This window comes from Phyllostomus hastatus, unplaced genomic scaffold (genome assembly GCF_019186645.2).
Source record: "Phyllostomus hastatus isolate PE091 unplaced genomic scaffold, TTU_PhHast_1.1 phas_scaffold_46, whole genome shotgun sequence".
Classification (NCBI taxonomy): domain Eukaryota; kingdom Metazoa; phylum Chordata; class Mammalia; order Chiroptera; family Phyllostomidae; genus Phyllostomus; species Phyllostomus hastatus.
The window spans coordinates 21,956,639-21,981,013 of NW_025334032.1; the positions used below are offsets into that span (position 1 = coordinate 21,956,639).

General features: G+C 52.1%; 1 protein-coding gene and 1 pseudogene across 1 annotated transcript in view; both read left to right on the forward strand.

Moving 5' to 3' along the window:
- Positions 1-24,375, forward strand: part of SFRP1 (secreted frizzled related protein 1) — a 40,556-nt gene that overhangs the window by 10,486 nt on the left and 5,695 nt on the right. The gene's annotated exons all lie outside the window — the stretch shown is intronic.
- Positions 7,809-8,097, forward strand: LOC123807568 (annotated as a pseudogene).

The following is a 24,375-nucleotide window of genomic DNA, read 5'->3' on the forward strand; positions in this document are numbered from 1 at the left end:
TATATGTAAAAAGCTCTAACACTCAAAAGTCTAGTTCAGTCAAAGTAAAATGAAATAGACCCTGGGGCAGCATGGGAGGAACTGTCGCCCTAGGGTGACAGCTATAGTGGAAGATCCCTAAAATGCAGATTTCCGTCACAGCTCCGCAAGTACTTGGAAGGAGTTGTCGTGGCATCTCGCCTGAGGGAAAACACGGGCTCAGCCACTTGAAGTGCAGCTTGCGGCCGGATTACCAGTCTAGGCCTCTGGTGCATGGGGCTGGGTTGGACAGTGCGCAGACCGTAGCTGGACTAGGCGCCTTCCGTCCTTCAAGTTGGCCGGGTGAGTCGTGATGTCATTGCTGGCTCACCCACAGTCTGCGATAGGAGAGTTCCTGAGTAGATCCCCAACCTGCGGTCCTGGCCAGAGGAATCCGGTCTTGGCAGTCTGGGTTGAGGTCATATCAGGAGCACTTTACATTCCAAAGTCACGTGGAGGAAGCGTGGAAAAGCCGGGGGAAGAGTCATTTCCCCCACTCTGGCGGGTGTCGCACGTCCTATCTCCACCTCTGGTTCCGTTTTGGCTCTACCTGTGGCAGGAAAAGAGACGAAGCCAGTTTCAGCGAGAAGCACTTCTCTTTAGCATCTTGGAACCAGTGAAAGCATACTCGAGCGAGAGAAAGTACACAGAAACCCAGGATCCATGGATGGGCATAGTGTGCTCTGGACCTGGGTTCAGTCTTCCCTCTATCACAGAGTATGCATGTGCATACTCTGCAGCACTGTGCAAATCTCTGAACCTCTGCAGCCCGCAGTTTCCCTCAGTCGTTCTGTCCTGAGGTGACAGCTGACAGCCAGGTACAGGATTCGGTGAGGAACCGGTGAGACAGTGTGTGGGGAACCTCGCCCTGGGCCTGGCACGCAGGCCGGTCTCCCTGAACATTCGCTGTGGTGCCCTTGGCAGGCACGGCAGTAGCCCAGCGACTCGTTCTGGGCAGACGAGGAGGCCTCCCTTCATGACTGACCAAGGACGTGAGGGGGGCGTCTCAGAAACTGCTCTCCGCTTAGTTTATTGAAATCTTTCCTGAGCCTAATTTTGTTTCCAGCCCTTCCGGCTCCTTGCATCATGCTGGAATGGTTGCTATTCTTTGTCCGAAGACACATGTAGGTGTGGGCACGGCTGGGGTCAGGATCGGCTGACACAGGCCTTTTCCCTCTTCGTGGTGGCTCCTCGGACGGCCAGCTGCCGACCGGCGAGGTCTGGGTGTCCTTTGATGTGCTCTCCCAGCTGCAGCTCTGCAGTTGCCAGTAGCCCTGCCCCTGGCCTCACCCTCATCTTTTCAAAAAGTTTATTGTGGCAGAATGTACATAACATAAAGTTAACCATTTTTAAGGATGCAGTTTAGTGGCATTAAGTACATGCTCATGGCTGTCAGCTGTCACTGCTGTCCGTCTTTGGGTGGTTCGATGACCCCAGAATGAAACTCTGTCCCCACACACTTGCTGCCTGTTCCCCTCTCCACACCCCCACGAACCGCCCTTCCAGCCTGTGTGTCTGTGACCGTTCTCGGTGCGGCGTGTCAGTGGAATCCTACAGTATTTGTCCTCGTGTGTCTGGCTTATTTCACTTAACAAAATGTCCTCTATCATTTGATGTGTATATAAACTATCATGGGGAAGAGGGGCAGGGAGGACGTGCCCTCAAGTTCACCCCGTTCTCTGAGGGTTTTCTGGGAGTGGTTGGAGAAAGAGGGGGCGAGGGATGAGCTCGGATGATGGGGCTGCGTGTAGCCCCCACAGCGGCCGTGGCCCATTTCTCCAACCACTCCCAGTGGTTGTTTTGCTCATCCGTACCCCTTTGTCATTCTAAAGATACGCTGAATGTGGTGGGACCTCAAGGTCAGCCCGTGGGGGGCTCTCATCCTAAAGACTGAGGAACATAAAGCTCAGAGAGAGGAGTTAGTCACTCGATGGCCCAGGGCCACTCCGCCTGGCATCCCTTGCAGGATCTGCTCCCATTGGCACTTCTGCGGGCAGCCGGTCCAGACTCCATACCCTGCCTCCCGCATGTTCTCTCACGCCCGCCTGTCACGCTCCGGTCCTGCCAGGAGGTGTGAGGGCGCTCCTTGGGGAGCGGGCGGAGGCTGCTGTCTCATCGTGTCCAGAGTCTGTGGGATGTAGATGAACTGATGTCTGTGCCCAACACGTGGAGGGAGCGCAGCCATCGTCGGTTTCTTTCTTCATGGAGAGAAGCAGGCAGTGCGACAGAGGAGAAAGAACACAGGCTTCAGGTCAGATGGGCTTGGGGTAAATCCCAGCCCGATACGCTGAGCCACCACGAGGAAGGCTCCTAACCTTCTGAGCCCGTCTCCTCACTTGCGAAGTGAGCGTGGCGATTCGTGTGTTACTGTGGGGAGCACGGAATTCATCAAGTGTGTGTGGTTCCTGGAGTATGGTGGCCACTCCATCCGTGATGAGTATCTCTCCTTCCTCAAAAGGATCGTCTCGGGTTGGAAATCAGCTTAGGTAGGAAGATCTTACCACTAATGAAAGTGTCTGGTTTGGCAAAATTTTTAGGGGAAAAAAATGGAATGTCATGATTAATTCTCAGGTTAACAGAGGATTAAGCTGAAGAAGCCTTTTTAAAAGCCCATGTGGAAAAACTTTAAAAGCTTTATACGACTTCAAGGTGCTGTAGTTAAAAAACCAAACCAAACCCAAACCAAACCAAAGCAGACCAAAATCCCCTATGCACTAGCGGCTTTAGATGACGCCCGAACGTCATCGTAAAGCTGGGTGTCATCGCGCAGCTAAGGCTGCAGGACACAGGGAGCTTGGGCTGAATACAGACCAGTTCCAGGACACGCCCACTGGAGTGGTTTTCTTTTTGGATTTTTGTGTGTTTTAAAGAAATCTTAGTCCTAACAGGAGCTTTTTTGCTCACAGTTTATGAGGGTCGGTTCAAGAGAAGTTTTAGACCTTGGGTGTGATGCTTCCCCCTTCTTCTCTGCAGTGTCTGCAGGGCAGGTTTCAGTTTGCTTCCCAACAAAACTATGTGACGTTCGGTGCGTACCTGCCTTAACCGAAAACAGGCTAAGTCGAGAAGCCACTGAACATTTAAATATTGGTAAATTTTGTCCAATTTTGCAAAAATGAGCCAGAAGGTCCCAATCTGTATTTTTTTTTAAAAGGAGAACAAATGGCCAAAGAAATGCCAGGCCCTTGCCTGGCCTCAGCCTGCAGAGCGCAGCCAATTAAACGTGCATTAGCTTCGGAAGGCTTCTCAAAGGCCTATAGATTGCGCTTGAAATCTTTGTTTAGTCTTTCAGGAACACTGTCACATGGATGATTTATCAAAGAAAGTTGTTTATCTGGCAGTAAAATAAACTCTGGGCCTGTTCGGGCTAAGATTTCCCGTGAATTTCTACCAAGGTAAACACTGGTAACTGGCAGGTTGCAGATTCCGTGTGAAAGCCAGACACATACAATAAATATTTGAGCTACAGCTTTGCCGTGTAAGAGGCCCGACCTGTCACTGGTGCTGTCACTCTCGCTGGGCCTGGGAGGACCTGGCACTGCAGCCTGGTCCGCTGGGCCTCTGGGAGCGAGAGCTGGCTGGGCCTGTGCGCATGGGAGCTGCCCCTGCCCGGTGGGCCTCCCTGGGCTTGAGTGCCACTTAGTGCTGGCACCGGGGACTTCCTGGTGCAGAGGGGACAAGCCTCAGGACGGCTTCCCTCGGCGTCACACAAGCGGCCTGTGATGAGTTACGAGGGAAGTGAACCAGAAGCGGGCAGCTTAGGTTTCTTTGAAAATAGACATTTGTCGAGCCAGACTGGCAGGGGGCTGGGGCGTGTTGAGTGATTTGGGAGCTGGGGCGGGGGCATGGTGTGGGCGGAGAAGCCGCTGGGAATTCTGCTGAGCTGGACCTACAGTGGCAGAAGTGCTGAGGTGCTTCCCTGGGATCTCTGGCTCGGCTCCTCCGTGGTCGTGAGCGGTCCATTTGGGAACAAAGAGGGCAGGCCCACTCTGTGGGTGCAGTGGTGAGCGTCCAGGGCCTGTCTGAGTGATGGGCAAATGAACAAAGATTTCGTCCATCCAAAGATGGACGGTGGTGATGGAGAAGAGAGGAAACAGAGCCTTCTCTGCCGTCTTTGAGAGGATGATGTGTGGAGGTCATTTTTCATAGCAGCTTTTCAGGGAGAGACCGCTGAGTTGCAAACTGCTCCTTCTCAGTCCCTGAGGCTGGAGCTTCTAGATCACCGTAGTCTTGGTCAGCGTTGTTAGCAGAGAACTGAGTTCAAAGGTGTTTGTGGGTACCTTCTGTAACTTCGGCCCCACCCTGGGTGTCTCTGGTCCTGACTTCCTTGCTGGGTCAGGGAGGGGAAGCAGGACCCTGGAGGAGAGGTGACACTTGCCTCTGTTTAATGAGGGCTTGTGTGCGGAGTGTCTGTGCGCGGGTTTGAGTCTTGAGAATAAACGGCCTTTCCAGGTTGGGTGTGTGAGGCCAGGCGGGTTTGACAGCTCTTAGGGATTGGTGTGCAGGTAACAGATGGCTTACTGGCTTGCAGAGATGTCGGGGAATAAAGGAGTATTTTTCTATAGGGCAGGCAGGAGGGAAATCATTTACAAATTCTGAAAGGGTGTCTGTGAGTTGCACAGAGATGCCCACACGGTGCTTTGGCAGTGGGGAGAAAATAGGAACCAGCTTCCCTAAACTATGTTCTGGCTCCTTTGGGCAGGATTATGAGTGGTATTTTCCTTTCCTTGTTGTCTCCAGCCCCTCCATCAGCATTTCCCCCAGGACGTTTCTTTAGTACCACAGATGTGTTCTCTCTTTGTGAGCCCCTGGAAAACCAATTCACATCTCTGTGTCTTCCACAACAGACCCTTTCAGCTTCTGGAAGTGGCGGAACGTAATCGCCAACTCTGTGTCTGGCAGCAGAGGTAGAGGCGGGGCCTGGAATGAGCGCTTTAAACCCTTAGAGACAGCTGGCACCTGCGGAATGTCTCCTCACGCAGAGCTCCGCGTGGGGTCTCGGATGCAGGTTCTTGCATCTGGGGCAGGCATGGCCTGTGTGCCCAGGCTTCCTGTGGTCCCAGCTCCCTACTGGGGACCTGGCTCCTGTCTTCCAGAAATTTAAGAGTCTGGTAGATGTGGCAGACCTTGGCCATACTTGTTTCTCTCTGTTCCTGGTGATTTCAGATGCTTTAGTCAATGCAGGGGTGTCCAAACTTTTGGCATCTTTGGGCGACACTGGAAGAAGAGTTGTCTTGGGCCAAACATTAAATATGTTGCGACATGTAATCACAAAAAAAATCTCATAACATTATAAGTAAATTTATCATTTTTGTGTTGGGCCACATTTATAGCCATCCTAGGCCACAGGTGGCCCGTGGGGGGCAGGTTGGACACACCTGCTTTAGTGCGTAGTCCCATCCCTCAGGCCTGAAGGAGGAAGGGCTTTTTTGGGGGGGTGGAGGGGGCTGCAGAAATTCAGGCCAGTTTCCTAGAAGAGAGGAGTGTCCTAACTTCGGGCGCACGATTAATGGAGAAAGAAGGCAAAGGAAAGCGTTCCTGGTGTTGGGATGAGGGATGGGAAGGGAGTGAAGAGTCAAAACAAGCAGTAATTCTTAAAGGGACAAGACTTACATCAGGTCAGTAAATGCAGGTAAAGAATGTCATTTGGCCTTTCTGGCTACTGTGTAAGGGCTAGCCCTGGCCAGGGACGTCGGGTCTCAAAGTCCGAATTGAGGTGTGGGGAAGAGGAACTGGTTCTTCTCACTTGCCGCTGCTGTGTATCCCACTGGGAGGGTGGCGAGGTCCCAGTGGCACTGGGCCTGCTCCCCACGAATGAGCAGCAGCTGGACTGGGTGGGTGTGTTACAATGGTCACTTGTTCCGTGTGGGCATGGGCCCAGGTCAGAGACACCACCTGGCGGGGCGGGGCTGCAGGAGGGAAGCAGGTCAGTCACTAAGAATTGTTGTCACTCTGGCCAAGGTGCTGGGAAGTGGAAGGATGAGACGGGGCTGCTGAGGGCAGCCTCTGACCTCCACCGAACCCGCAGCTGCTCCCACCCACAGGGAGCAGGGCTACCTGGAGAGTCACAGCCTTTGTTTGGAGAGTCAGAGGTGCACGGCGCCACATGCTCGCCAGCACCCAGCCTCTTGGGTTACAGCTTCTTTACTCTAAACTTGCATTCATTTAAAAAACAGGTGTGTGATATGTGTGTGCACATGTGTGCTTGTGTACACACATGCATTTTGTATTTTTTAAAAAAGATTTTATTTATTTTATTTTTAGACAGAGGGGAAGGGAGGGAGAAAGAGAGGGAGAGAAACAGCAATGTGTGGTTGCCTTTTGTGTGCCCTCAACTGGGGATCTGGCCTGCAACCCAGGCATGTGCCCTGACTAGGAATCAGATCAGCAACCCTTTGGTTCAGAGGCCGGCACTCAATCCATGGAGCCACACCAGCCAGGGTGCATTTTCTTTTGAAAATATAACTGTCTGCTGGAGATGGTAGATTCTTGCACAGATTTATTTCAACAGATGATTCTTGGTCTACTGAGTACGTGGCCCTGCTTGTACATTATAGTGCACGTGCTGACTTGGTGATCGACACTCAGAGAGATGTCACCTGTGCAGACGGGAGTGTTTGTATCATTTTTTCCCAGGGTCCAGGAAGAGGGCAGTGCCCATAGTTAGAGCCGAAGTGAGCAACCACCTCCTCCCTCCAGGTGCTCCGAACCCTGAGTTGAGCCTGTGGCAAGAAAGCTACGGCCTTAGCTGGCCAGAAGATAGGTCTCACCTGTGCACCTAAGCGCAAGCAGGGGAGATTTGCAGTAGGTCCAGTTCCATCCTATTGCACGTTGCCTTTTAAACTGAACTCTGAGGGAGAGCCCTGCACAGAGCCACCTTGTCGAGGTGCGAGCACCCCACTTTATGATGCCTCCCCCTGACTGAGCAGGAGCTGGTGAGTTTTGGAGGTGGGGTGAAGGTGTATCTGTGGGCAAGCTCACGGGAGGACTGGGGTGCCTCATACCTCCCCATTGCTGGGGCCAGCTTGAGGCCCGAGCTTCGTTCATCCTGGGCTTCCCCAGGGTGCATCTCTTCTGCATCTCAGGCCCTGGCACCCAGCCCTCCTGTGCTGCTCGGCGTGGTGCTTCCTGCCCTAGAGATGGAAGTGCCTCGATGAACTGATTGCACGTTAGTGTGAGAGATGGAGTGAATGCCAGCGGACGGGGAGCGAGGGGGTATTATCATGTGTCAGGCTCAGCACTGGTTCACGCACGGAAGAATGGCTGTGCAGAACAATGAAGGCATGTAAAGGAGAAAACACGCGTATAATATTGTGCCATCAGATGCTGAAATTCCTGTAATAGGCAAGAACTGGGAGCCACAGGAGCACAGAGGAGGGGACAGTTCTTCCCAGGGAGAGGGTCAGGGAAAGCTCCGGAGAGGAGGTGCCTGGTGCTGTCCTCCAAGGAATTGGTGGGGGTTTGCCAAACTGAAAAGATGGGCATAAGAAAAATATTCTAGGCTGAGGGCCCAGGACAGATCAGGATGTGGAGGTGTGATGTTGTCTGTGCGTTGGGGCATGGTGATTCTCTCTGTGGTCAGCTCATGAGGTCTGTAGTGTGAGTATCTATCTAGAAATGCAATTGATGAAGCTGGCCAGAGTCAGCTCACCGCGACCTTGGATGCCAGGCCAGAGAACAGAGCTCTTGTCTGGTTGGAGGTGGAGAAGCACCAGGAACCTATTTGAAAATGTTATTGTCGCTTCTGCTGCGGCTGCCATTGAGGAGCAGCAGTCACGTCTCTCCACTACCCCATGACTGTGGGCCTCAACAAGGGCCACAGAATGGCAAAGAACGGGAGCAAGCCGAGTCACAGCCACCACCACGGGCGCCTCACCAGGCACGCCAAGTTTGTGCGGGACAGGATCCTGGAGGTGTGTGGCTTTGCTCCTGTGAGCGGCGTGCCATGGAGCTGCTCAAGGTCTGTAAGGATGAGGGGCCCTGAAATTCATCAAGAAAAGGGTGGGGACACACATCCGTGCAGAGAAGAAGAGAGAGGAGGTCCTTGCGGCCATGAGGAAGGCAGCTGCCAAGGAGGACTGAGCCCCATCCCCTCTGCGTAATAAAGCCTGTTTAGGAAAAGAAAAGAGAAGAGGAAGAGGAAGAGAAGAAGAAAAAATGTTATGGTCACTCACATCTTAAAAGAAGACCTTAAGTGCGAAGCAGGGGGAGAAGAAGGAGGACGCCTGAAAGAGAAGGTGCTCACTGATCCTGGAGATAAAGTACTGACAGCGGAACTTCAGGCATCGGATGGGGTGCTCGGGTGAGGGTGGGGAAGGGGGGGAGAGGAGGCCCTCAGTCACATCCCGTAAGTAAGGGCTCAGGGCAGTGCTGGCTGGGCCTGGGCCAGCCCGGGGCCACCCACTTGAGGAGCTCCTGAAGGCCGGCCTGATGAGGTCAGCATGGGGCCCCGACGGGCTGAGAGGGGCCATCTGCTGCGGCCAGGGCCCCCGAGAGACCTCGTTCTGAGTGTGTGCAGCAGGAGCTGGAGCTTGTAATTAGCTCGGAGTTGGGCCACTGCAGAGCTGGTTATTACCAAGAGCAGTCATCGTTAGGAGCTGTCGTAACCGCCCTGACTTTTCTCTCCAGACCTTGTTAGTGGCTCAGGCAGGCAGCAAACACAGCGCTTCTGGAGCCAGCCCTGTGGTCGTTGGACTGGTAACGGCTTTAGTCAGGGCCTGAGGGGCCAGGTCAGCTCAGGTGTCCGGGGTTTGCTGGAGGAGGGAGCCAAGAGGGGTGGGGGCTGCAATACAGGATAAGGGGGAGGCCTCAGTTGGGGTGCTTTTGTGGTTTATGTGTGTGTTCATGTCCGCGTGTGTGTATGAGGAGGTCTGGGTTGTGGGTGTAGGTGCACGTGTATAGCTAGCTACGTGGTGCAATGAGCTGTGTGCACACGCACACCCATGTGATTCACACCTATGTGAATCCGTGTGTTTATAGCCTATCTGCTTGGCAAGCACAGCCATGGCAGACAGCTGCTTGCAGAGCTAACGGGAGCCCACCTCTCACACTGCCCCGGCCTCTGAGTGCCTAGTCTCCACTGGTGAGGTCAGAGGCTTGCTCCTTCCCGCATTGCTTCCCAGCGAGGCCTTCCAGAACATGGCCCTGTTTTCCCTGGGCTCGGGAAGCCCACAGAGATTCCTCTGCCGCATGCCTTTACTCAAACCCATCTTGAAGTCGAGGGTGCACTCCTACAGTCTTGGTGTTTTTTTATTACTCCAAATGCCAACTTGGCCTACTTTGGTCAGGTTTTAGTGTTCGTAGCTAGTCCACTGAGGACTGCTGGTCCTCAGGCAGGAGTCACTTCCTTAGCAGATTCCAGTGGGGATTATCTAAAGAGCATGCTGCAATCTCAGGGGTTTGAAAAGCAGGATGGAAAGAACGTGCTTGGCCTCGGGAGTCATAGGGATCTACGGTCAAGGCCTGGCTCCACCACCTGCTGTGTCAGCTCAGTCAAGCCACTTAGCCTCTTCATGACTCAGTTTACCTCCCTGTCACAAAACAAAAATAAAAACTTCTGTGCAAGGAGATGTGATGTGATGTGATTGACAATAACATAAATTCTGGAGGCATGGGATCTGATTCTGGCGCTGCCACCGAATGACTCTGTGAGTCGGGCCGTTCTGTCCAAGTCTCTGAGCCCGTTTCCTAAGCAAATTGCAGGGGTCACCCTAGGTGATCTCTAAGGCTCCTCCCAGCCCTGAAATTACATAGTTTTATTCTGCAAAAACTTTGTGCCGTGGTCTCTTTTTAAGATTTTATTTTAATTTGTTTTTAAGAGAGGAGAAGGAAGGGAGAGAAAGGGGGAGAAACACTGATGTGTGAGAGAAACATCAATTGATTGCCTCTCGCATGCCCCCAACTGGGGAGCTTGCCTGGCACTCAGGCATGTGCCCTGACCTGGTAACGAACCGGTAACCTTTTGATTCACAGGCTGGTGCTCAATAATCCACTTAGCCACACCAGCCAGGGCTGGTTTCTTGATAGAAGATTGTTGTTGGCAACTCCCTGCTCCGCAGAATTTCACTTGGGAACACTTGGCCTTCATTGTAGGCACCTGTGGAAGAGAAGCCGGTGTCTAGGAGTGTGCAGCAGATGAGAAGTGAGTTGGATGCCCTCATCCAGGAGTTGAGCTGGGTTGCAGGACTGCCACAAAGGACAACGCATTGTTACATTGTAGATGTGTGCTCCCTGACAGTGCCTGAGGGGCTGCTGGACATCCCGACCTCAGCTCCACTTTGGACTGATTCCACTTTTGGGATCCCCCTTCTGACCTTGTCTTCGAGGTTCTTGCTCTTTCCTGTGTTTACTGAGAAACCCAGGGATGGAGGGTGCAGGACCCTCTTTGCCCACATGGGGAGACACAGCCAGATGCAAAAGCACTTTGGAAGCATGGAGCGAGTGACTTGTAAGGAGCACTGTCTAAACCTCACAATCAAGTTTTAGTTCCAGCCCCACAATTTACCAACCGTGAGACTTTGGCCAACTTTAGTTCCCTGAGCCCCAGTGTTCTTAGCTACTGAACAGGATCATTGTGCACACTTGTCAGAACTTAGGTGTAGACCCTGTGAGAGCCTATCCAAGCGTCCTAGAAATGGCAAAGTGAAAACTCACTCTCACGAGTGACCCCATGGCAGCCGGTCACAGGTGCCATCTCCGGCCTCGCTCGGTATCCCCAGAAGACGCTTTGTTCAGGCAGAGGCTGTCAGCAGGCCCAGTGCGGCCATTTTTTCCTGAAAGCATTTCCATCATAAGCTACACACTTGGCTCTCCTTAAAAAGGAAAAATGAAGGGTGAATGCATTTTACAGATATACCAACTCTGAATCAGGCTAGTAGCAGTGATGTTTCTCTCGAAGGAGCTTATCGTTTTAGAAGCTCTTAAACCACAGGCTGACCCAACCCCTGAGCATCTCTGGGCTCACGAGGGAATGCATGTCATCTGAAGACTCAGGCCCAGAACCATGGGGTGGGAGAGGAGACTTGGGAAATCGAGGCCTGCGTCTTTGTGCCAGCCTGGCCCCCAAAGAGGGGACAGTAGCACTGCAGGCCCTAGTGCAGAGGAGTCACATCTGGGAGTGACCGCTCTGTGCTGCCCTTCTACACTGATTCCAGCGTGCAGAACGAGTGCTCAGCCTCCCTTTGGCCCACGGTGGCCGAGGGCAGATATTTGGTGTACAGCGGTCGGAAACTGAGCCACCAAGCTGTTGTGCCCAGACCTAGATACTGCACAGTCAGGCCGGACGTTTCCCGCTTTCCAAGGGGCCTGGTGACTCTCCCCTCTCCTCCCTCAAATGGATAAGCCCGTGTGTTTGAAGATGTCTGCCTCTCAGGGCTGTGAGTGTCAGGAAAACAGTAGTTGAGAGAGCTGAGACTGTCTAGGCCAGCAACGGGGAGACTTGCTCTGCGTGGGTTTGGGAGAGCCTGGCTTGGCGATGGAATAGAACCGTGATTAACAAGGTAGTAGGGTCCGCATCACAGGAGCTATTCAGAGGCCGGGTGGTGCCTTGCCTGCGATACCCAGAGGGCCTGCATTTGGCGGGAAGCCAGAAGGCATGCCCCTGTGGTACTTCCCAGCCCTGCAGGGTCCAAGATTCAGTGATTTACGGAGCACTCGTTATCTGCTTTCCACTCGGGAGGTGGCTGCGTTGGTGGGTGAACCTTCCTTCTCTTAAGGATATCAGATTACTTTCCCGAGGAAGGTGGAGGAATAAACAGAGGCCCCCCAGCTCACGAGATCACCCAGAACGTGGCGTGCCACCTCTGAAATGTGTTTCTGTTCGGTGCCAACCGCGTGTGCAGACCCATTCTTCCGCCGGGAAAGGGCCAGCTCCTGGGCGTGTGAAAACACACCCTCAAATTCATTCCTAGCTGCATGCCTTTGTGATGAAGACCAGAGAGATGGCTTGGAGCCTTCTGGTGCTCATGACTCTGGGGGAATGGTCTTCCAGTTGCCAGAGGGGGTCCCACAAACCTGGAACGGAGTGCAGGCCCCGGGCTGGGCCTCCCGCTTCTCCTCCCCTGTCCTGCCCTTTTCTTCTTCCTATAAGCAGGACCATCTGGTCTACCCCACTCCCGTATCAGTTTTCTTGGTGACTTTAAAAAAAATCCCTTGTTGCTTTCACAGTTGTGTAACTGTGTGTGATGGGGGAGGGTGGTGAGAATGTTGAGCCTGAAGCTGCCCCTTCACTGGAAAAGGAAAAGAATCAATAGACTGTTGTTGATTTTTCTGTGTGACTGACAGGTCTTTGCCTGCAGCCTTCTTTTCTTACAGACTTAATGTGTCTTCTGGCAGGTTTCCTTGTTTTGAATGGTTACTCGGGTGGGGAATAGTCAAGCCCAGCGGAGAGCGCGGCACCTTCCCTTTATTTCGCTCGTTGTCCCGTCCAGGTCCCCCTCATCCTGATGCCCTTTGGGAGTCTGTTGGTGGACTGAGCCTGGTCTGGGCCAGCAGAAAACTCTGTGCTCCTGCCTTGCCCTGCAGGCTCCCGAGAAAGAGAATCCCAGGTGGAGTTGAGAAGCCGCCTGTTCTTCCCGTGGAGTTCTCAGCATAGGGTTCCCCAGAGGCCCACTCCCTAAGAAACCCCAGCACAGGACACAGCAACGAGCTCCTGACGTGGCCCGGGGGGCATCGCCGGCGTCCTGCAGGCCTGCTGGGCTGGTGGTGTGAGGTCCGGGAGCCCAAGTCTGGGGCTGCTCTGCGTTGTGAGAGCTCACAGGAGCACGTGCTCTGTCTTAGCCCCTGCCTCTCCCCAAAATGCTCCTCAGAGGAAGACGGGCCGGGGACTCACCTGGGTAGGTGGCCCCGGGTTGCTCAGTAAGTTTCCTGAGAATCTTAGGGTTTCATTTTTTCCAGAGTTCCTCTGCGCTCACACCAACAGGGAACAATGGTGGTGTTGGATGCCAGGTGGATGCTGCTGGCACTTGTGCTGTGGCCCCGCTAGGACACCTGTGGCCCCGCTAGCACCCGTGTCCAGGGGATAGGCTGGCCAGAGCAGTCAGTCTGAGCAAAGAACAAATGCTAATCAGCACTATCTATTATATGAACTAATCAATAGATGTAAGACAATTGGAGGAATGATTTTTTTTTTCCTTCTAGAAAAACAGCGTTGATCTGGGAGGTTTTATGAGCTCAGCTGCTGATTTTGGTCTGACCTTCTGGCCCCTGCATTGGATTGTCTTTGAGTAAATCTTGAGAACTGCTGAAAAAGCAACGTGGTGCCTGCTCATTGCCCTCCAAGGACGGTTTCACTGGATTTCCTGTCCACCTCCAGCTCTGTCTGGTCTGGAGGACTTGACCTATTTCCAGGAAGGAGGTGTAAAGATCATCTTATTCACACTGCAAAGGGAGAACCCACTAACTTCGAAGGGAGGGGCCAGGAAGAGGAGATGCCCAGCCAGTAGGCCCTCCTGTCCTGATGCGCGTCAGGGGAGCGCACTTGTTGTTACAGTGAGGGCAAGAAGCACAGCAGTGGCTGTGTCCTGAAGCTCAGGAAATAAAGATACTGAAATCTGAATGACCGAGGGAGAAACAGGGCAGGGAATGCGTGCTGTCGGAAGTCACCAAATGAAAAGCAAGGACTGAATGAAATTCAGCAGCGCTCTTAACTGGGAAACAGTTGGAGTCTCCACTCCTCAGGGAGCAGGATGCAGAACAAGGAGGTCATAGATGGTCTCAGAGAGCTTCTGGAAAGACCGTGGGGAAATGAACCAAAATTCTAAAGCTAGAGTTATTTTCCCTAAACACAGTGGCAGGAAACTGCACTTTTCTACTCCTCCTGAAGGCAGAGCAGTGCTTAAAAGATTGGGCAGAAGTTTAGGTGAATAAAATAAATGAATCAGTGAGTGAAGGGTAAATAAAAACACAAATCTATACATATATACATATTCAATTTATTTTTTAATATGTAACTTAGTTTTGAAAAGGCTATATAACATAAAATAAAAAATGTACAAAACAGTAGAGATTTAAAATTAAGGGTAAGTTTGCCATTTTCAAAATGCTTTCCCGTACATGAGTTTATTTTTACACTGAGCCTACCAGTGACCCTGTGAGGTATGGAAACTATTATTATCCCCCTCTTTAGGTTGAGGAAAATGAAACTCAGAGAGGGTAAGTGACTTGCCAGAGGTCACACAGCAGAGCTGTGCATCAAACACAGGGCAGCATGGGCAGGCCTCAGGAATCAGACGTTCCAGCAAACCCATTGTGGTTCTCATAGCCGACTGCTTCTGTCTGCTGAGGGACAGGAATGCAGTGGCTTACTGTCGGTTTGGCTTGCGTTGGTTTCCTAGGGTGGCAACCTAGGGTGGTCACTTGTGGTCACCACAAGTGACCACAAACCGGGTGGCATCCGCAACAGAAATTTGTTGTCTCACTGTTGAGGAGGCCAGGAGTGCAATATCTGGGTTCCTCCTGGAAGCTCTGAAGGAGACTCTGTTCCATGCTTCTCTTCAGAAAAGAGTTGCACTGCACAGCGGTCCTGGGTCCCGAGACTGGGTCTTTCCTGGTCGGACATGGACTTGAAATGCTTCATATCAGAGGGGGTGTCAGTGTCCTCGGGACCCTGCACACAACCCTTCAGGCTGCCGATCATAATCTGCCGTAGTGTGCATGCTGTATGAGGGGTGGTTTCACAGAACACTCTCCATTTGTGACAAATTGGCACCATGGCTGTTATTTATATGGTGTCTCAATACACATCTGCAAAAGATCTAAATTGGTACTGGCGCTTGTACACAGCATCTGACAGTGGACAAGATGCTTTCCTGCTTACCAGCTTTTCTGGTCTTCAGATTGTAGCTATGAGCTCACCCATTCTGTATTCTTTTTTTAAATTTTATTTTAATGGTTATTCAAGTACAGTTTTCTGCCTTTTACCCCCATCCCAGCCATTTTGTGTCCTGAAGTGACTGTGCCTCAGCTCCAGCCTTGGTCAGATGCAAGGTGACATTTGTCTTCCATCTGCCCCTGTCCGTGGCTGTCACCTCAACCCTCCTCTGCTGAGACAGTGGGTGCTGCTGTGACTCCACTTCCTCAGCAAATCCAGGAAGGGCCTGGGCAGCCGCTTGCACCCCTGCTTGGCACTGGGGTGGAGCCTGCTGCTGAGGCTTGTGTGGTGGGCGCCCTCCTGCGCACTGCCTGAGGTGTTGGAGAGGAGCGGCAGCAGAGGGGCACGCCCTCGCTCCCGGGTAGGGCGGAGGCCGGTGGACAACATGTGGGAGCCCTCGGCAGGTGGCAGAAGAACTGGGGACAAGAACTGGGGAACTGAGTGTGTCAGCACTGAGGTCAGCCCCACGGCCCCTTCTGTCGGTAGTGGGCATGCCTGCTGGGGCGCTGGGCCCTGACAGGCTGGTCCTGCGGAACTCAGGCCAGAGCCTTCGCCTGGAACTCCTGGGATCGTGACTGTGTTCAGAAGGAAAGGGTGCTTTGTACATGGAGAGTAGGGGGCCCTTTCACAGGAAACCTGCCAGGTCTGCAGTCGGGAACTTGGTAAACGTCCAGAAAATGTGTCACCTGAATGGTCGGAGTGCCTTCGGGCGCTGGGGCAGGGCCCTGGTGTGTGGTCTGGACAGCTGTTTCCTGCTAAGCTCTGTCTCTGTGAGGCTGAGTCCCGTTCACCCATCAGACCTGCTGTGGCTCTCATCTGGGCCTGGACTGTTTGTCCCTCTTTTGGGTCCACCTCGGCCGCCATGGCCATGGGGAAGCTTGTTTGTTCTCTTATACCTGTTTCTGTCTCATTTTTTAATAAGTAAGTGGCTTTCCTGAGAAGGAGGTGGAGCATAGAGTGGGGAGCACACACGTTTCCACAGCCTTGATTTCCCTTGCACCACCTCTCACCTTAGGCCAGGGGTGTCAAACTCATGGTCTCTGGGGGCCACATCAGCCTCCTGGTTGCCTTCAAAGGGCCGGATGTAATTTTAGCACTGTGTAAATGTAACTGCTCCTTAACTAGGGGCAAGGAGCTCTGTACTGTCACTGGGTAGAAACAAGATGCCGGGCTGGATAAATAAGGTGGAGGGCCGGATGTGGCCTGCGGGCCTTGTGTTTGCTGCCTGTGCCTTAAGGTCTCAGAACCTCCACCTGTTACTTGTGTGTGAGGCTCCAAATGGGCAGAGAGAGAGAACAGAGTCAGTGAAGGTCAGAGGACCTGGAAGCAGGAGTCGGGACATCCAGCTTGAGGCTGGTACCACCAGCTGCCCTGGGTGTATGCCAGCGGAGCTCACCAGGGAGTGCAGACCCTAGAGAAAGAGAGACCAGCTTTCAGCTGGGCCCGGGTGCCAACTCCCATTTACTTTTTAGACTTTTGGCTCCAACCGAACCTGCCTCAGGCAGAAACAAAGTCACCTTTGGGAGACCAGCATTTCTCTCCCTCCTGTTTGGTGTGCATTATCATCCACCTGGATGCAGCTCTGCTTCCCGCGGGGCTGGGCTGGGTGAAAGACAGGAGAACCATCTGTGCTCTGTCGCCCCTTCCTGGCACTCATAGTGAAGCTGGGAGCTGCCCCATCTCCTGGACACGAGTCTCCCTCCTGTTCACACAGAGACTAGAAAGGCTGAGGAAAAATGAACAGAAAATGCAAGTGCAGAAAGGTAGGTCTGCAGGGTCAGAGATGGGAGTCAGTAGGAAGAGCCTTGTACCGGGGCCAGCGTGCCCTTGGCTTCTGCTTCAGTGAATCCTGTGATGGTTGGAACGTAGGATCTGGGACATGGGCTTGCCTTTCCCCCCCTTTTCTTGGTGCTTTCCCAGCTTGGTACTGTAGAGAACCAAGGTACTCAGTATTTGGTACTTGGTAGAGAAGTCCATGGTGACTCAGAGAGGTGTGTCCCTCTCTGAATCCTTTCCTTTGTATGATCAGCGTTTCTATATTGAATTTCTAGACATCGAAAGAAAATAGAAAGGTTTAGAAGAGTGCCAGGATGGAAATTGGGATTAACTGGTCCAAATGGCTACACTGAGCACCAAGGGAAGGAGAATGATTTACTCAGGTTTGCACGAAAGTTAGTGATGGAGCCTGAACCAGAAGCTGAACTCTGCTGACTCTGGACTTAAGAGTCCTTTCCTTTGAAATGTGTGCCTCTTGCTATCAATGCTTTTGTCTTCCTGACTTTGCAGGAATCCACCACCGAGAGCCAGGGGCCCACAGGCCTCTGGAGTTCTGAACCCAGCGCTAGACCAGCTTGCCCAAGGTCCGCTGGGTTGCGGATGTGCTCGTGTTGGTCTTGCTGACCTCAGTGGAGCTTCCGTGCACTTGCAGGGCTGTCCTGGGCCTCCGGGATGTTTAAACACCATCTGAGAAAGTGTCCTCAGAACGCACCACTTGTGAATAACCAAGGCCACAGATCACAAAGCCCACCTCCCCCTCCTCAAACTCTTTGAACTGGTGGTTCTCAAATAAGGTCCCCAGACCAGCAGCATCAGCGTCTCTTGGGAGCTTGTTAGAAATGCAAATCCTTCGGTCCCATCCCACTGCTACCAAATCAGAAACTCTGGGGGCAGTTCAGCAATCTGTGTTTTTAACAAGTGCTCCAGGTGATTCCAATGACGCTCAAGTTTGAGGACCCCTCCCTTCAGCATCTTTCAGAGCCAGGGATAGCTATGGCTTTTCTGATTCATTGCTTGTGACACCCATTCCCCACTTTTTTCCTTCCCAGAGACCATTCCACACTCCATCTTGCCATTCGTGTGAACGGTAGAGGGTGGAATGGAAAGGAATGGAAAACCAGTGACCCTGCGGCAGGAAGAACTGTTTGCCTTGGCAGGTTCACCAGGACTCGGAGCCAAGATTCAATCAATCCTAGTGATTGACTTTCTTTAAGCGATTCTCCCATTCTCCTCTGCCTCCTGCTTGGGGAGATGCGGGGGAGGGATGTAGTGCTTCCTGGAAGGAGGGGCCCAGAGCTGTCTTTGTCCCGCTCTGAGGCCCATACCCCTGCTGCCAGAGCTGCCAGCGCACACGTCTCCCCAAAGAAAACCACGCTAGGCAGCTCTTTGCTCTTAAAGTGGGGTTTTCATTTTGCACCATTAGCTCAAACCAGTGGGGACTTAACACAATCCATGAAATCAAGCAATTAGGCAGCAGGATCCCGCTGGCTGACATCAGTGCCGCTGCGCTGCGTGTGCGAGTGTGTTGGGGGGCTATAATGCTACAAACTCCACTTTCCTGCCTGCCTGCCCCCCCAACCTCCCCAAGATGTCTGGGGTCTGGGAAACAGAACAATGCCAATAAATAAGTTGTCCAAGTTAAGTCGCTCAGGAGCATTTTCGACATCTGCTGTTTTTGTGAGAGGAAAAAAAAAGCTGCTTTCAGTCCTTTTTTTTTTTTTTGCAGGGTGGGGGGTGTTGGTTTTCTTTCTTTCTTTTCTTTCTTTTTTGCTAACGTGTGTCCCGTAGTCAGTAAATGCATGTAAGTATGCAGCGTGTGGTTTGTGGTCAGCACAGCGAGTCTCAGTTATTGTGTCCGAGTGCAGCTCCTTTCTGTGCTAAAGGAATTAATGACGCCAAACACCGGTTCCTGCCGGGGAGCGGAGAGGGCTGCCGAGCTGCCATCGCCGGGCCTCCGTTTGGCGCCAGTGCGGCAAAGCCAGCTCGTGGAGGCGCCCGCACCCTCTGCTGAGAGTGTCCACCCTCTGCTGAGAGTGTCCACCCTCTGCTGAGAGTGCCAGAAGGAGGCTGCAGTTGCTCACAGCCCAGCCTTCCCCAGCGCTGTGACCCCGTCTCAGAGGCACAGCGGGCATTTGGGGATGGCACTTTCTGCCTCAGGCATGCCCACCCAAGAGATTTGTGAAAGTGGGGTAGGAAGCAGAAAATGGAGTCCTCTCTGTTTTTGTTGCTCTGCGAGGTCTTGTTATGGAACAGGCGTTTTCATGGGGAGGCTCCGTGCAGGTTGAGAGGGGTGAGCTGAGGCCACAGAGTGGATGCCCGGGCGCCCACTTGTGCTCTCCCCCCGGATCCAGGGGGCCACACCAGAGTCTGCCGGCCTTACCCACCTGCTTCTCACATCGTCTATTTTTGAGCTTTGGCCTTCTGTGCCAGAGAAAGCAATTTAGGGAAAAAAGCAAGTTATCAGGAATCGGGGTGTGTGCTCCGTCATCTGCCGGGGGTGAGTTTTCGGGAGCACCGACCAGAGAAGATGGATCCACTTGCTTGTGCAATTGTCCCCAGGATCTTCTGGGGCACCAGTCGTCCCCTCTTGCCTCTCCGCTTGGGGGCGCTGTGGAAGAGAGCAGTGAGCCTTGGTAGGGGGCCCGAGGGCAGGTCCTCAGCAGAGCTGCGGGGGCCTCCAGCTGTGTGGCCTCAGGTGAGTCGCTTCTGAGTGTCAGTCTGTCCATCCCTCCATCCATCCCTCCATTGAACTCGGTGTAACATCTCTTCCAGTTCAAGGAAAAACTTCAAATTCTAACCTAGCTGATTTTTTTATCAGAAAAATGGTGGGGACTGAGTAGATCCATAGGCCACCCGCTTACCCCAAAGGCAATTAAACCAAAGTTCTTATTCAAGTACAACCCTTCAGAAGTCCCACCTCCTGACCAGCTGCTCTAGTGGAAGGGACAGTGGAGGACCTGGAAATGTAGTCTTTGTTTTTGAGATTTCACATTTTGTGATTCATGCCTTATTTGGAGACTACACTTTTTTAAAGAAAGTAAGCTTATGCTTCAAAATCAATGCAGCTTAAAGAGTCAAAGAGTAATAAAAGGCTTTTAACGAAAATGGCAGCCCCTCGCCTCGTGCCTTCCCTCCACTAACTCCCACAGCCCAGAGGTAATCGTTTTAGCTGTTTCTTGTAGTATTTAACATGGTTATAATTTGACTTCTTAATTTTAATTTTTTATTTATTTATTTTTAGAGAGGGAAAAGAGGGAGATAGAGAGAGAAACATCAATGTGCGGTTGCTGGGGGTTATGGCCTGCAACCCAGGCATGTACCCTGGCTGGGAATCAAACCTGCGACACTTTGGTTCGCAGCCCGCGCTCAATCCACTGAGCTACGCTAGCCAGGGCTAATTTTAATTTTAAAGACATCATTTATGTTATTTGAAGATAAAGATTTACAGTGTTTCACATTCTGCAGTCTCCCCAGTAGCTGTATCACACTGTTGGTTAAATTCATATTCAATGCTTAATTTACTCTAATTATGTAAATATCACTGCAGCTGCGCCATGTAGTGCACTGCATTTACATTTCCTTTCTTGTACACCTTTCCCCCCTTGAGTTGGTGATTGCCTCATTTCGTTTTCCTAGTCCTCATGTCAGTGTTAAGCATTTAGCCCCGCACTTTTCTGCAGGTACTGTGCCTGAGTCCTTGTTGCCCCTGTTTCCGCCTGGACTGGCTGAGCTTTTGGCCTGCCACCCAGTTACTCTGGGAAAACCATTCTGAGACTCTCATAGCTTTTTTTTTTTAAAGATTTTATTTATTTATTTTTAGAGAGGGAAGGGAGGGAGATAGAGAGAGAGAAACGTCAATGTGCGGTTGCTGGGGGTCATGGCCTGCAACCCAAGCATGTACCCTGACTGGGAATTGAACCTGCGACACTTTGGTTCGCAGCCCACGCTCAATCCACTGAGCTACGCCAGCCAGGGCGACTCGCATAGCTTTTTTAATTTTACGTTAGATCTTCGGTTCTCTGAATTCTGTGTCTTCTTATTCTGCACTTTTGTAGAGTAAGGACACCACGGAGAGGTTTCCTGAGGAAAGGTATGTGGGAGATAATTTTTCTGTAATCATTGAACGTCTGAAAATGTCTCCATTCTCCCGTCTGTATCCTACCCTCACCCGCTGATCGCTAGTCAGGCTCAGGGTCAGACGTGGGAACCTTGGGCGCGTTGACCTGGTGCCATTCAGCTTCTAGCACTGCTGTTGCCATTCTGATGCCCGCCCCTTTGCCTCAGGTGTGACTCTCTCCTTTTCCTAGAGGGTTGGAAGGGTTCTTTTTATCCCTGGTGTTTCTAAATGTCACGATTCATTGAGCTGGGGACTGATTGATCTGAGAGCTCATGTTCCTCATTTCTGGGAAATTTTCTTGTATTATCTCTTTGGCACTTAAGAGTGAAGCACTCAGTGGGAAGTGCTTTGCACATCTGCAAGGCCTGTGATTTGTGGCGCTTCGTGCTGGAGCTTCGTTGTGGGAGCTGCAGGCCGTGTCCCTTGAGCTGCCAGTTTCTTCAGACAGAAACCTTTCTGTTCGCTGCCTGGGGGGTATAACTGGTGTCCTAACACCTGAGGGTCTCAGATGCACTCTGCAGACTTTCAGGTAGTGCAGCACCTCACTGCCCTGTCCTGTCTGGTGTAGCCAAGCCCACCGTCTGCTGGTTCAAACCTTCTGGAGAGAATAAAGCTCTTGGTTGCTGCTGGAGTTGGCGAAGGACAGTCACCTGGCTTTACGGCCCAGATGAGTAGATCTGAGTGTCCACATGTACCTTTTCCCAGGTCCTGTGTTTAACAGCCTCTGCGATGGAGGGCGAGAGCGCCCAAGCGGCCCCGGTTCATGAATGTTTCTGGGCCCTGCAGCATGGATCGGCTCGTTCTCACTGGCGGCTGAGTTTCAGCTTTTCCTCTTCCTGTCAAGCCAGCTTCCACCACCCATTTGCTTTCTATTACACTAAATGTTGATAGGTTCTTGTTTCCTTTACCATTTTCCTGCCTGTGTTTATAACTTTTTTTTTTACTATAATTCTAAACCGACTCCGAGGAGAAGTGGAAATGATTGCGTGCCCTCAGTCTAACGTGTTTGGCTAGAAGTGGCTGGTGGCAAATCCTCACAGACATTCCAGAAGCTTGGTGGCTGTCAGGATGGCGTACCTTTTCTTCCCACTTCCCGCTGGTTGTCAGCGCTCTGGAATCCACCCTCACCGCTGTGGATCCTGGCCCCCCGCAGGTCATCAGTGACCCCCGGCTGCCCAGGCAGGGGATCTAGTCTCACATTCCTTCCCAAGCCGTGCAGCATTTGTGATTGGGAGTGCTTTCTCCGTTCAAAACACCTTCCTCTTGTGCTTTCTGGGTCCCCAGGCTGCCTGGTTTTCCGTCTGTACCTGTGATGACTTTTGTAATAACTCTTCTTCTTCTCACCCCTGTGAAGGTGCTCCCTGGGCTCTGCTCTTCTCTTCTTTTCTCTTCTCTGTACTTTACTCTTCACTGTAACTATTGCCTGTAATCAGATGAGTCCCAAATCTGATTACTAACCTAGCTCCATCCCACCTTGCCCGGCAGATCTTTCTTGTACGCCTGCAGCACTTCCTTGCTATTGGTTGTGTAAATGACTGGCCCTTGGCTAATGCTTGTCCCACATCCCAGCACCCTGTGTCGGTCACTGGAAGAACGGTGGCACCCTTAGTATAAACAGATCAGGAGGAAGAGATGGTTTTGAAGAGAGGCTGGGTTTGTCTTGAGTGTAATGAGTTTCCTGTTCCCCCCACAGTCTCAGAGATATGGCCAAGTCTCGTGGGAAGTATACCAAGGAAGCATAATTTGTGGAAAAAGAATATGGCTTAGGCAACTGAAGTGGAATGAAACTTTGAGGGTCTTCCTGAATATAAGGGATTATTTCTTTTAAGATTGCTGAGAAAGACCTAGTCAGCCCCTAATTGTAATCCTAAATTTGGGGTTTTCGAAGTTTCTGGGTCTCTGAATTTTGCAGTGACCGGTGAGGTGAAAGGTGGGAGTAATAATACTCCTGCAGGATGCCAAGTTGCTGCCAAACACAAGCAAAAACACAAAGCCCCGAGGAAGTGTTTTGTTTATTTGTTGTTTTGTTTTATTTCAGAGCCCAGCTGTTACCGGTAGCCGAGGTCAAGGGCACAGCATGGGGGTGCTGGAGACAGCTTTGCGGGCTGCAGGTATCGCCCAACATGGTGCTCTGGACGGAGTACCGCTAGGCCTGCAGACTTCATCCCACACTTTGTAGATGGAAAACAGACACCCAGGGAGCTCAAAGCCAGATTTTGTGGTCACACAGGTAGAACCCAGGACCCGGGACTCTGTCCGCTGCACCAGCTGCTGCTTCCTGGGGCCTCTCCTCCCTGCCCACCAACCACCACGGGCACTGCAGACTCGCAAAGCAGTCCAGGGGTGTGACCCCTGGGGTCCCAGCACTGTCTGCATGGTGGGGGCTGGGAGGGGCGGAGGAGGTGATCAGTCCCAGGCTGCCACTGGGCCAGCACCCACCCTGTCGCAGCAGCCCCTGGGTGAGGCGTGGTGGGGGGTTGCCTACATATCCACAGGCACAGGGAAATCAACCTCCGACGGCTAATCGCCTGTCCAAACATTGTTGGTAATCTGCATCCCTAAAATAAACCCTTGAGAGATGGAAAGATGTTAGTAATTTCTGGCCATATGTGCCTTCCCCTTCCCTGCTTTCCTTACCTCAAAAAAGAAAGTGAGCCAAATGGCAGGGAATAAAGAGTCTAATGCAGAACACATTTCCATCATTTGATTTCCCCTCTCCCTGTGCTGTCCCCCCTCTTATGTAAACTGAATTCCTTTACACAGTCATGGCAAAGGACCATTAATTTTTGATTTGAGCTGTGATTAAAAGCAATACAATCAAAAGAGTGAGATAATTTCCACTGAAGCAATATCATTTGAAGCCCAGGCAGGGTATGGTAGGAAAGAGTGGGCTCTTCAAGGTCAAGTATGGCTTCTAATTCTGATTCCAAACCTCACAAATGGTGGCTGTGTGTTGTCATTACTTAACCTGAGTCCTTCTCCTTGGTTGTAATAACCAATAAAGATGATTCTTCACATGGCTGCTGTGAGCCACGCCGACTGCACCGATCTTGTGCCCATAGGCAGAGCCAGGAATATGGTGAGTTCTTAAAAACGGATGGCTCACTTCTCTGTGGAAAAGAGAGCGCCTGCATGGTCAGCTGGGTGTGCACTCGCCTCTCCTGGTGGTGGAATTGATCACTCCTATGGCAACGCGTGTCTCCCAGGGCTAGACTTTGGGAACTAGCTTGAGACTCATCTAACGCATGGGGCCACCTCTTAAACAGGATCTTGTGAAAGGAGCAGAATTGTTCCCTGCTGCGTTTCTTTGTGGCTTCTCCTAGGCCCACTTGCTCTGTTTGGCAGAGCGGAGGCAGAGAGGGGCCTGAATAGTGTGAGTCTTCTCTTGCTGGCTCCTCACTCAATCCCACTGAGCACCTTTCTCATTTAACCAGCCATGGAGTAGCACAACTGAAGTCTTTTCTCAAGTGAACCCCAGGTGCAAGGTCTGTAAGCCAACAAGGGAAGCTTACCCAGGTGTGGGCCTGTTTGGGCATGCCTGGACTAAGGTCCTGGAGGGGTGGTTTCTGCTGCTTTCCATTCGGCATCTCCCCTGCTG